Source organism: Nymphalis io, chromosome 21, assembly GCF_905147045.1.
Source record: "Nymphalis io chromosome 21, ilAglIoxx1.1, whole genome shotgun sequence".
Taxonomy (NCBI): Eukaryota; Metazoa; Arthropoda; class Insecta; order Lepidoptera; family Nymphalidae; genus Nymphalis; species Nymphalis io.
The window spans coordinates 7,860,877-7,874,920 of record NC_065908.1 but is presented as its reverse complement, the minus strand read 5'-3'; the positions used below and the strand labels follow the sequence as shown (position 1 = coordinate 7,874,920).

The 14,044-nt window shown below is 37.1% G+C and overlaps 1 protein-coding gene across 4 annotated transcripts in view; it reads right to left on the bottom strand.

The window, feature by feature from the left end:
* Positions 1 to 14,044, bottom strand: part of LOC126776764 (brain tumor protein) — a 486,286-nt gene that overhangs the window by 232,466 nt on the left and 239,776 nt on the right. For 2 of the 4 annotated variants that reach the window (XM_050499512.1, XM_050499513.1), the window contains one exon: positions 878 to 927. The exons of the other annotated variants lie outside the window; for them this stretch is intronic. The gene's annotated coding sequence lies outside the window, so the exon portion shown is untranslated. The remainder of the gene's footprint in view (positions 1 to 877; positions 928 to 14,044) is intronic. 4 annotated transcript variants of the gene reach the window in all.

Sequence of the window (14,044 nt, the reverse complement as noted above, 5' to 3'; positions counted from 1 at the left end):
GGCAACGATTAGTAAAATCATAATATAAATTTAACCACAAGTCTATTTTGGGGTTTGCTTTTGAATAATAAGCTCTATTACCTTTGACTAAAGTCTTGAATTAAATGAACTAAGCTGATTGTGATATACCTACCTTAACACTAATAAAGAGAAAGTCAACGTCCTACGAAGCCACGATGCACAGAGGTGCAATATGGTAGCTTAACGCAAAACCAACTTTACGACATCCACATAAAATTAAAATCACTTTGCAGGCTGTTCTATATTCCAATGTGTGCTAAATTGAACCTTCTTCTTATACGTTTAGGGCTACGACTCCCAGTGCGAAGACGCATACATGCAATCACGTTTTTGCGTTTCCTTAACCAAAGTAAATGGATTTTCAACCGTATTCCGATGAAAATAAGATCGCTTTTAAATGTAAATGTGGTTGTTAATTTTTTTTGAACACTTGTCCAGACATCTTTCAAGTGGTTTAGCGGATGGCCATATGCTTAACGCGCAAAGTAGGTTATGAAAAGTGAAAGGTTATATAATCGAATAGAAGGACTCCTTAGAGCGATTTAGAACGAGTTTAGAATTATGCAATTGTTGGTAACCCGTTTGATTTGATAAAAAGTGACTGATGGTTTCCTGATACGAGTTCAAAATGTACCGTTGTATTTCTGAATAGTATTACGACATTGCATATTGAACCTAGTAATAAAAAAACTGGCTCTATAATATCTTGTCCTAACTCTATATTATAAATCTGAATCTGAATTATATAAAAGGGACATAGGGTACCTAAAATCCTGCCTCCCTCACCATACGAAGCCCTAGGGAAATAGCTAATAATAAATGTAATGTAAATCAAATTTAAACTGAAGTTACTTACGCATTCACAATTGATGTCGACGGAACCCAATAATTTGCTCAATAAAGTACCTGAAACGTAAGAATACCAAATAAATTGCACAATTCCGAAAGGCTTTAACATGTAAAACAAATGAAACGATGGTAAATGAAAAATTTATCGTAAACCAAACGATAAACGGAACGCTGATCGACAAAATGGAGGATTAATGATAAGTTTGAGCGCAGACTTACGACAATTGTTACATGTAAATAAATATGTGATAATGTGTCAGAAATAAATTTAATATTTGTAATAATTTCTAACACATTTTTATATATGAGTTTTATTTTTTATTCACTTTTTTTTTTGCTGGAAATTTAATCCGAAAAATATTATATGTATATTGGCAAACAGAAATATATGTAATTATTCGCACAATTTCAGTTTCATAAAATAATTTATAAGTATTATGAATGTAAACGTTAAATCAATACGTTATTTATTTCTTGAGCTATAAGAAATGTCAGTTGTAAAAACATAACATTATTTTTAATTAAATTTCATATGACCAAGTGACAAAACTTGTGCAATGTCTGCGATGACGCTAAAATGGCAGAATAGCAAGCGCAATCAGCGAGCTATTTCTGAACGGAAATGAATTTTCGCATGAAACTCGGAGGTAACGAGACGATGATGTGATAATAAATTTACTTAATGGATGTGACACGTCTGAACTCCATGTCAGCGTTAATAACCCTTTGTGGTAGATCTGACAACATTTAGATAAACTTAAACCAAAGGTCAATCAAGTGACATGGGTGAAATATTTGTTAAAGTGGTTTAATTATGAGGGGGTTATACAGCAAGCGTATGGAGTGCAGGTTCATGGCCTGTTTTTCAGTTTTTATTTTCAATTATTTGATGTTTTTTTTTATAAAATTGGTAGACATTCCGTCAAGTGGGCCTCCTTATGATAAGTGGTCACTATTGCCTATAGACATTGCCATCGCAAGATATATTAACCACCCCTTACATCTCTAATGTAAACCCAATATTGGGAACTAATGATGATACGTTATTTTCCTTTGCGCCTGAAGATGCACTGGCTCACTCGCCCTTTAAACCGGTACACTACGCCAATAATTAGTATTGTATATTCTTATATACAATACTAATTTTTGGCGTGGCGTATATAATGACTGAGTGGTACCTACCCGGGCACAAAGCCCTTCCAACAAGTAAAATGCTTTTCATTATTATCAGGTAGCTTATCTTTGCATATTTCGCTTCAATCGTTAATTTTATTACAATACGACTTGTGATACTAATTCGATGGTATTTTCTGTATCAGATATGTGATAGATTTTCCATTGTCACTATACAAATAGCGTGACATAGGTTATGGTGAGGCAAAGTGAGACATGGATATTCGTTCGCCGCGCTCCAGAACAATATATAACATTTAGTCTTTAGAACACCTGCCAACATGTGCCTTAAATTTAGCTAACAAAATAAAAATCGAACGCCTAAATAAACCATAAAAAGTAACGTAGTTATAATGCATAGAAATTACGTGTATTATGTTTTATCAATTAAAAAACTACTATATATTTTTGTTTATAATAATTTTATCCGTTTTTTGAATAATCTTAAGGTTTTACTACGTAACACTGAGCTGTATGGTCGATTCGTATTTGACGTACAAAAAGTTTAATAACAAAAAAAAACGTTAAAAAGTTGAGCAATGCCATTCTTTCGAATGTCAAATCAATAATAACACAAAAGAAGAAGTCAGTATTTAATAACAACAATAAAAGTAATCAATAACTAAGCAACGTTTATAAGTAAGGCTGTATGTATTTACCAAAATATATAATAGTATAAAAATATTTAATGGTATATCTATTTGGAAAGAGTTATAAATCACCTGAAGGTAAAATTCACACCAGTGAAAAGTAATGTGCATTCACACAAACGACTCGTGGCACCCAATAAATATCACTTAAGGTCAATAAGAAACACTGCATCAACAAAATAGCGATAAAGTTACCCGAGTCGTTCCCAAACATCTGGTACAAGCGAATGCTCTATACAAGTGGAATCGATCGGAATTCAATAAAATTAAAGATTCAGGAAGCGTGCACGGTAAAGCTTGCTAAGTGTATGGAGTTCAAATTAAGGAATATAGCGTTTTTAAATCAAAAGTTTAGCTCAGAGATGTTTACGACGCTCTGCAGAGAACGGCTATGATTGGGTATTAAATATAAATAAGTTCAAGTTGCAATTTCAAAGGAAATATTTTGATAATATTCTTTGAACTTTAAATTTGGAATAAACATTTTACATTATAATCGAGACAGCTTCTGAGAACTTGCACGGTATGAAAAATTTTAACCATTAATATTAATCTTTTCGCCTTAGATTATCATAATCTCTTATAACTTGTTCTCTACGATAGGCAAATCCAGCAGCCGCGTTCCCACTCACGGTTAATATGTTTATTTACCGCACTTCTTCTGGCAAGCCTAGCTGGTTAACTTCTTTTTTCCTATTATTATTATTATACGATATGTATGAACGCTAGGAAGTTATGGAAAATTATATTGTTCGGCTTGCCTCTTGCATTTTTCTTTTGGTTTATGCGAGTTCCAGAAATAATTCACCAATTAAGGTAGCATCTTTACAATTTTACAGATTTATAATTTAGAATATTCTAAACAAGGAAACTTAGTTTAAGGAATTAAAAAGATTTAACATTTTATTGTTTGTAAATCATTCTATCGTACGCAAATGATGAGATAATAAAAGTGTATTAAAGCGAACTTATTAGAATAAGATATCTCTTTCAGGCACTTGTTGCAATACCGAGATTAAGCAAGAATTTGAACAACAATCACGAATAAATAGTCCTATCAAACGAATTCGGAGACCATCGTGAGCAAGGAACCAAGTTTTACCTAATCGAACAGCTATTTGTAATAATCGGATCTTCGTTGCTTGAAGTTCAGAATTCGACTTTGAGTGCAAGTAGGAAGTTCCGACATCTTGCTTGTTGTCTGCCCTAATGGATTCCTGTGGATGTGGCGTAGTACAAACCGCGGTGCGGAAATTAATTCGCCCTACATGTACAAAGTTTATCGAGGGCCTTGAGTAAAGGCCAGTGCTCCAATTATCGTAAATTCGGTAAACTTTTGGATGTGATTATTATACTGGTTCCTATTATCTAAGATCGTAGTTAAGATATATATATAAATACATTACCGAAAAAAAGCAAATTTGCATCATGTTTCGATAAAATATTGCACCAATTCTATAAACCATATACATGTAACTAATATATAATATTGTGCCATGTAATTAAACCACACGTAATGTTATTCTTACAAATAATTTTAAATGTTTTTTTTATTTAAATGATTGGGTATTAACAGCCGAGGATCCCATGCCGGGGAATAACATTCAATTAAGTAATATATACTAGCTTTTATATATATATATTTGGTTTGCTTAATACTTGAGTCAAGATGGCCCAGTAGCTAGAACAAGTCAATCTGAACTGATGATTGTGGGTTCAAACCCCGCAATTCAATGCGTAATTTGTGCTTTTACTTGGTGATAAGACTTTGTGCAAGTACTCGTCTGGATCACCACTTACTTATCACATATTCTACCATCAAGCAGCAATAATTTCAGTTTGAAGGATGAATGAGTCAAGGTATTTACAGGAAAAAGGGTCATGGCACCTTAGATCCCAAGGTCGGTGCTGCATTTGCGATGTAAGGGATGTTTGATATATATTACAGCGTTAATATCTATGTGGTGGTGGTAGTGGTGACCAATTAACATCAGATGGCTCCATTGCCAGTCAACCAACCAGGTGAAGCGATAGCGAGGAAACCGTGTCACCATACCGTTTTTGAGCAGCATCAATAAGTCCTAGAAGAAGTTTTTGCCCAGTGGAACATTTACATATTGTTCTTTATGTGTATTAGGTTTTAATATTTTGTTAACATAAAATGTAATAGCATTGAACAAACTGTGAAGTTTCATTAACGAAAACTTCCTTTAAATATTAGCGTTGCACTCTGGGTGCATAAAGGCATTTCCTAACGTTGCCTGCATCTTGTTGAAATATTAAAGCCTCTAGCGGATACTGGCCCACAACGAGCGGGAGCGGAAGCGTATTAGATACTCTAGAATTTATATATCAGAAATAATAGTAACAAAAGCCATTGTATGGTTAAAAAACATTATTAGTATTAATTGTGTCAATTCAATGGTAATTAAAAAAAAGTGTTATCGTAACAAAATATTGATAAACACAAATGTTGGCGAGGTATAATAAGGAAGTGGTTTTGACAACGAGTTACAAGGATTGTCAGTGCAAGATAAAGCTTCGTAGGAGTCTAGACTGGTTGGTGCGAGCCGGTGACGTTAGCCGCCGTGCAATCAACACGTCTAGGAACTGTCTGACGATTAATTGCTATTATTTTTGTCAAATATTATACTACTATACTATTTTTTTTATTTAAAATGGGAACTAAGATGTTATGTCGAACTGTATTCATAATCATCACAAAACTCAAAAGTCATGTAATGTTAAAAGGCAATCATGAGCTGACATTAAAACTACCATTAAACAGATAATCTAAAACCTCGTTAAAGCCGGGTTCAAATTATCAATCTGCTTTATTTCCGTTTACGCTAACAATGGCGACGCAATTTAACTGATCGTTAATACTGAAAACGAGGTTGGGAGCATCGTAAGATGCAGCTTATTGCAGCTGTTCGCGCCTTTTGAACTTATAAAATTAAGAATATTGTTTTCCGTCGTAATTTTGATGTTAGGCAGTAAGGAAATGAAATTTCAGTTCGGATAGGAACAGTGTAATGGATGAAAAATGTTCCGATAAAATACGACGAAGGATAGATGAAAGTGTTTTTATCAATGAATTACGTTACGCTAATTAAGTTACGCTTTGTTATTTTATTACGTATACATTTTAATATACTAAAGTCGATTAAAAGTAGATATTAAGGATAGATATACGTTAGGATATTAAGGCGTAAGTTATATATGTAATTTTATGTTTTAATTATGTATTTTTGGAATAATGGCTGGCTTATATAGCTGCAAGATTGCGAGGTTCTAGCTTCCAGTTCAGTAGCTGATAATATTAGAAACTTGGCAGTATTATATAACTTTGCCTCAGTAAGCACCTAAAGACTGTACCTGCGCCTGATCTCACTCGAATAGTATTAATATCCCTCTATTCGATTATGAGAAGAAATAAATGCTGTTAAGTTAGTCCTACAGATTTTCTGCAGTGATGGAAATTCAATCAGAATGATTTCATAAAAGTAAATGAAGATGGTGCTTCCACAGTGTTATTTTAGCCCTTATACAATAATGACTGGATACTTTTTTCATTTCTGTTTAACCGTCACTTGTCAGAAACAAAATATGATCATGACTTCACAAAACGGTTTAGGTTTTTTTGTTTGTTTGGTATTGACAATCATAAGTGTTATCAATATTTTTGGAAATATTAATACAAAATAATGTTTAAAACATACAAATTCGTATATGTTTTTCTTATTTTGACAATGGTGATGGCCAATTAATCGGGCAAACACTTGTAGTACATAACATGGATATGTTATTATATTGAAAAAGCAAATTTGATGTATTTTGTTTGACAACTCACTCGAAAATAAAATATATTAAAAGCCAACCAAATAGTTAATGTAAGGTAATATTTTTTGAAGCATTATTTATATTATAAAATGTATTGTCGTTTAAACAAGCCGATGCTTGTGACGCTAAAGCATTTATACGAAGGTTATTATAATTATACTTTTACACTCTACCCTTGTTAATTCGTGAGGACTTGGTTAGGTTAGTATATTAATTTGACTATATTTTATAAATCAAAAACAAAGTAATCTTTATTCTTACACTGGAATCGTCAATTTCCGAAATATACTAAAAATACCAGCGGATCATTGTGTAGATTTTGTAGAAAATAACTGAGTAGAATAATTTAATTCTAAGAATAATGAAGGTAAGTTATAAATAAAAATTAAAATTATACAATTGGAGATCTTATCGCTAATGAAGGATCTGCTTGCCCGGATTTGAAGCTGTAATCTTAGATTAACACTCACTTGTTCTAGCTGCTGGTCTATCTCGGCTCTGATAATACTCAAAATAAACTGACGAGATAGGAAAAACAACCTTGCGTAATCGTAGACATATCTGAAGACAATTATATGACTAGGACTTCATTAGAAATAAATTTTAAGATTCGTTTAAAAATAATTTTCGTATCATTCAAATAAACCGTGGATCATAAAAAGAAGACGGCCAATTGAGATACCCATCGCTGCATTAACTTCGATTAAACAATCAAGAATTGTCGATGTCAGTTGAGGAGTAACAAATGGCTGCTCGTATGGAGCGAAATTGCTCTGAGGCGAACTCCGGAACAGAAGCCATTGTCCGTTAATAATGAAAGTTCCATTTTCAACTTCAAGTTTCTCGTCTCGTTTGCTTGTAATTACTGAGTATTCGTTCAAAGCGTAAATGTCCAGTCGAAATTAAAGCAGAATCACATACAACGACGGCTTCGACCTGTGATGCAAAACAGTTCGGAACTTTTGAAGCAATTTTTGGTATGACAATAGGTCTATTGTTCTAACTTTTTTAGCAAAACGTATCGCGCTAGTTCAGGTACTCTGTTAAAGGTGACCATTTCAATTTGATTCAGTAACGAGAATTTTTAACAAAAGCGTCTAAAATTATTTTATAATAATATATATTGTTATTTATAGTGCGCGTAGTTTGTATGTTTGTGTACATGTTTTGAAGTGCCTCATTGCTATTGCGTCTATGGCTATAACCCCGGGCTGTAACAACAAATATTTTGGGTTTTGTCAAGCAATTACTCCACGCTGAGTCTCGGAAAGCACGTAAATCATTGTTCCTGATCTCTTTGTTGTATTGATTTTATCATATCAAACTATGAGAGGAAGAGGATAGAGTTAATCATTTCTACATGTCATTGTATTTGTGCAAGGTTTTTTTTTTAAAGTAATGCAAGAATCGTTTGTTTTTAATGTTTTCTTATTAGTAATTTAAGTAACAAAATATAGAAAATTGTTCAACATTATTTTTTTAATAAAATATTTCGGATTAAAACTTAATACATCAAAAGTTTTTAGTTAACAAGTTCTAAGTTTAGTAACAGTTGACCGTAAACTCAAGGAGTCATCTTCAGCCTATCAATTCCCACGTAACAGCAGAACTTGCTAACTAATTAAGACGTACTCAAAACTTTGATGCACACTGCCCTCGCTTCAGTGGAGTTGGAAATTCGTGTGAAGTGCATTAAGTTACACGTATATATAGAAGTTGTATTAATTACTTCACAAGTTGACCTAAGCTTGCTACCTGATGTTGTTCAGGTTGTTTGCAACCATTTTGCACTTTGTATTCAGATTCAAGATGTAATTGCCTCTTGAAACTTGATTTAATTTCCTAATTTTATTTAAAAGTATAGCTAATAAGCTCTTTATTTACCCTATTTGATAGGGCTTGCACAAAGCCCTATCAAATAGGGTAGGTACCACCCACTCTTCACGTATTTTGTCACCAAACAGGAACTTTAGTACTGTTGTATTCCGATTAGAAGGCTGAGTGAGCCAGTTAAACTCCAGGCACAAGGGACATACCATCTTAGTTGCCAAGTTTGGTGGCGCCTTGGTAATATAAGGAATCGTCAAAATTTCTTGTTGCCGTGAGAAATTATGTATTTGTTATAGAATTTACTAATATGTAATTATATTAATAAATTCTAATTTTTTAGTAATTTTGTGACAACGAATTCTCTACATAGAGGTGATATTAATCCATAATCATGTTCTTAAAATTTATTTTCAGATCATTTTTACATCTGTATTTGAATTTTTTTAATACAAGACGTTATACGGTGATTGTAAAACTTATGACAGTTGTAGTTTTAATAAACCTAGACGGTGTAAAAATATTCAAAGTTCGTGAGAGACTAGCTGGACGGTACTCGTTATGAAGTTAAGTTATAAAAGTAACATGAAATACCGAATTTACAAGTGAAAGAAAAGTCCTTTGGCGTCCTTCATAAAACTAGATGCTCTTCGAGGACCAGACGCATAAAATTTTATTATTTTTTACTTTACTAATTTTATTATTTTTTACTTTACTGTTTGAGGTCGAGTTCTCTAACATCCGAGGACTCCACGCTAACCTCAACGCTGTCCACCACCATCTCGAGACAGCACGGCCAGCAATGTTGTTTCTCACGGAGACGCAAATACTCCGCCCTGCCGACACCAGCTACCTTAACTATCCCGGCTACATGCTTGAAGAATCTTTTAAAGCGAAAGCCGGAGTATGCTTGTTCGTCAGGGCGGATGTTTGTTGTCACCGATTGCGCTGCTTGGAGGACCCCTCCTTCTCCACGTTGGTGGTACGTGTGGACCTGGTTTGTCAGAGTCGAGTCTACGTGTGCCTCTACAGATCCCACAATGGTGACTTGGAGACAAGCCGATTATTCGACCATCTTAGTCGGGTGGCAGATGCTGCGCAAGAGCAGTTTCCTAACGCGGAATTGGTGTTTTTGGGGGATTTTAATGCTCACCATGAATCATGGTTGAAATCCCTCAAAACTGACCATGCTGGAAGAACTGCTCATGCTTTTGCTCTCACACACGACTTGACCCAACTGGTTGATCAGCCCACCAGGATCCCAGACATTGATGGGCAAGCGCCTTCTCTACTGGATCTTCTGCTGACTTCTCACCCGGTGGAATATCAGGTTGTGGTTCAAGCTCCACTTGGTTCTTCGGATCACGGCGTTATATCTACCAAAGTGCCACAGGCCAAGCTGCCGCCATCAGCGGTATGCAAACGTCGCGTTTGGCACTATAAGTCGGCAGATTTTCCACTGGTGGTAGGGCTTTGTGCAAGCTCGTCTGGGTAGGTACCACCCACTCATCAGATATTCTACCGCAAAACAGCAGTACTTGATATTGTTGTGTTCCGGTTTGAAGGGTGAGTGAGCCAGTGTAATTACGCCTGTACATAGGGACATAAAATCTTAGTTCTCAAGGTTGGTGGCGCATTGGCTATAAGTGATGGTTGACATTTCTTACAATGCCAATGTCTAAGGGCGTTTGGTGACCACTTACCATCAGGTGGCCCATATGCTCGTCCACCTTCCTATTCTATAAAAAAAAAAAAAAAGATTGGGACGGTATGCGCGATTACTATGCGTCAGTCCCTTGGAAGGAACGTTGCTTCAGTGGAAATGACCCGACAGCTAGTGCCGCTGCTGTTGCTGATGAGATCATGTTAGGAATGGAATACTACATTCCTAGCTCAGATCTCATCAATAGGGGTACGCGTAACCGTTGGTTCACGCGTGAATGTGCCGACGCTGTATCATCTAAGCAGGCAGCATATCGCGCGTGGATCAACGGCTGCATTAGCGGGGCATCTAACATTGACTCACTGAAAGCAAACTACAATAAAAATTCCAAGTCCTGTAGGAAGGCATACACGAGAGCGGATGCACAGCGCATTGTACAGATTGGTCATGACCTTATTTCGCATCCTAGGGGCTCCCGTAGCTTCTGGCGTCTGACCAAGTCTGTGCAAAACAATTTCTGCCAACCTTCGCTGCCACCGCTCAGAAATCCGGACGGATCGCTAGCTCACAGTCCGCAGGAAAAAGCCGACCTCCTGGCTAAACTCTTTGCCGACAACTCTGTGATCGATGATTGTAGTGCGCAGCCACCAACAATACCTTCATGTGGCCACACGATGCCTGACATCAAAATCAGGCAACGTGATGTGCGTGCGGAGCTGCAATCACTCGATATACGGAAAGCTAGCGGTCCCGATGGAATACCAGCCATTGTGCTGAAGAAGTGCGCGGCGGAGCTGTCTGCTGTGTTAACGCGCCTGTTCCAACTTTCTCTCTCTTCGGGATGTGTGCCGGAGGCTTGGAGAAGAGCTAATGTGCAAGCGGTTCCCAAAAAAGGGGATCGGTCTGACCCGGCAAATTATCGGCCAATAGCTATCACCTCAGTACTTTGTAAGGTGATGGAACGGATTTTAAACAACCAACTGATCCATTACCTAGAAGATCACTGTCTAATTAATGATCGTCAGTACGGGTTTCGACCAAAACGGTCCACAGGTGATCTTCTAGCGTACGTAACGCACCTCTGGGGTGAAGCTATCGACAAGCATGGAGAATCGTTGGCTGTCAGCCTCGATATCTCCAAGGCTTTCGACAGGGTCTGGCACAGAAGTCTTCTCTCCAAGCTACCGGCATATGGTCTGCCTGCTCAGCTATGCACCTGGATTGCCAGCTTCCTACACAAGAGTAGCCTTCGTGTTTTAGTAGATGGTTGCGCTTCACAATTCTATGTAGTGAATGCTGGCGTCCCCCAGGGATCTGTGCTATCTCCCACACTCTTTCTTTTGCATATCAATGATATGCTCTCTCTTGGGAACATACATTGCTATGGAGATGATAGTACAGTGCATGGTGGATACCACGGACGCGCAGTGGCTGGGCGGGCGGAAACTGAGGAGAGGCGGGAGAATCTTGTCATTGAACTCGATAGGACATTAGAGCTCATCGCCAAATGGGGTTCTGATAATCTTGTTGAGTTTAATGCCAAGAAAACACAGGTGTGCGCTCTCACAGCGAAAAAGTCACCATTTTACCCTCATCCCTCCCTCTGTGGCACACCGCTGATGATACAAAGCAAAATCGCCATACTGGGGATGGACATTCGCTGCGACCTTAATCCAAGGGATTACATCGAGGCTATTATAAAAACAGCTACACGAAAACTCGGAGTTCTGAACAAGGTGCGGCGTTTTTTCACGCCACAACAACTGTGCCTGTTATATAAAACACAGGTACGGTCTTGCGTTGAATATTGCTCGCACCTTTGGGATGGCTCCGCTAAGTACCTAATGGAGGCCTTGGACCGGTTGCAGCGACGTGCAGTACGCATTATTGGCGACGTAAAGGTCACAAACACCCTTGAACCTTTACAATTGCGTCGCGAGATAGCAGCACTGAGCGCTTTCTATCGTCTGTATCACGGCGAGTGCTCTGAGGAATTATTCTCTCTAATTCCTGCTTCTCCCTTCCTTCTTAAGTCCACGCGAGCTGGTTCTCGATTTCACCGCCTAACTGTGACATCAATTCCATCGCGCACAAAGAAATTTGGCAACTCCTTTCTTTGTCGCACTACCAAAAAATGGAATTCCTTACCAGCTCACGTGTTCCCCTCCTCTTACAACCCGGGTTCCTTCAAACGAGGCGTGAAGAGGCATCTTGCGGGCCGGCAAGGCGGGGACGGCTAGTACAGAACATTCTTCCCGACTGTACTGGCCGTCGTCGCGTTTGGACTCTACTACCACTTACCATCAGGTGGAGTAGAATCATTTGCCATCCCGGGGCATATAAAAAAAAAAGAAAAAGTAAAGTAAAAAATAAAATAAATTTTGTAAAAACACTGATAATCTACGGCCTCCTCTTTAATGAAAAGGTTTCGAGCTTACCCCACTACGCTGCTCCAATGCAGGCTTGTGGGTATCTCGCATATTCAGGTTTTCTCACAAGTTTTTCCATCGCCGGCGTAATTAAGCACATAAAAACTCAGTGATGCTTTTGAGGTTTGAATCCACAATCTTCGGTTAAGATTCACGTGTTCTAGCCACTGGATCGTCTCTGCTCATAATATTCGAGTCCAATTAACTCCTAGTGAATTTTAAAAACCTCCGCCAAATAATTCTAAATACCTAAACGTATCCACCACCCCTGTTAAGAGAGCCTTTGTTGTCTGGAACTCACGAAACAATCACCTAGACTACGCTAATGACATATAACGACAAAATCATGATTTATGATTAAAATTGCGATTGTAAGGATTCGTGTACATTCTGTCACAGCCGCACTGGCGTTGAACCGCAATACCGTGTAAATACTTCGAAACCGCATCGCAGCCGCACCGGAGCCGCACCAGTGTCATATATAAACACTAAATTCCCGCATTGAATAGTAAATCAGAAATAACAATGTAGTATAACTAATATGTCAATATATTATTATTGTGATTCTGATTTAAAAAAAATAACTAATATATAATGTAGACATCACTTTATCAATATTATTTTTAGCTCGATTATATTTTACCCGTTTTAAACGGGTTCTTTTATTGCCATTACAATCAGATATTTATCAGTAAATTCAAAAATACATACACGAAGTATAAATAGGCAAATGTATATGTATATATATATATATATATATTTTCAATATAACACACACATATTTACATATTATATATATACATATTCAATAGTTCAGCTGTATGGACACCTAACCCACAAAAGCGTTACGCTCAAATGGAGGGGAAAATAGGAATATTAATTATGATATCCTTCTGATGAATTTCCGGTGACCATTTTCAAGGAAGAACCAACTACGCAGAAGATAATATCGTGAACAAATTTGTGCGAAAACACAGCTGTCCTTCCAGTCCGTCACTTCCTAACGATCATAATTCGATTGGTCACCACTACCCCTAGACATTGCCGATGTACGAAGTATTAACCATCTCTTACATTGCCAATGCGACAACAGTCTTGGGAATTAAGATGTTATGTCCCTCACGCCTGTAGTTACACTGGTTCACTCACCCTTCAAATCAGAATTCAACAGCACTAACTGCTGTTTATCAGTAAAATATCTGATCAGTGAGTGGTACCCAGCTAGTACCCAGCTGGTACTAGCCCTATCTAGAAATTATGTCAATATTCTTGCACAAAGTCTGTCGTAAGCACCATTCACGACCTTGTAATAATTTCGCCTCAAGAATAAGGTACATTAAACCTGTTAATATTAATGAAAATACTCTAATGTTCTACACCCACGTTGGGTCCTAATTAAAAGGCTTTCATCGAATGTGAGAGTTCAAATAACATGCTGTTAATACGTGATTTACTTTTTACGTGTTAATAATCAATGTATGTAACAAGAAAATGTCTGAACGAGTAATTTATTTCAAGCATTTATTTTTATATCACTAGAGTATATAGTAACAGCCTGTGAATGTCCCACTGCTGGGCTAAGGCCTCCC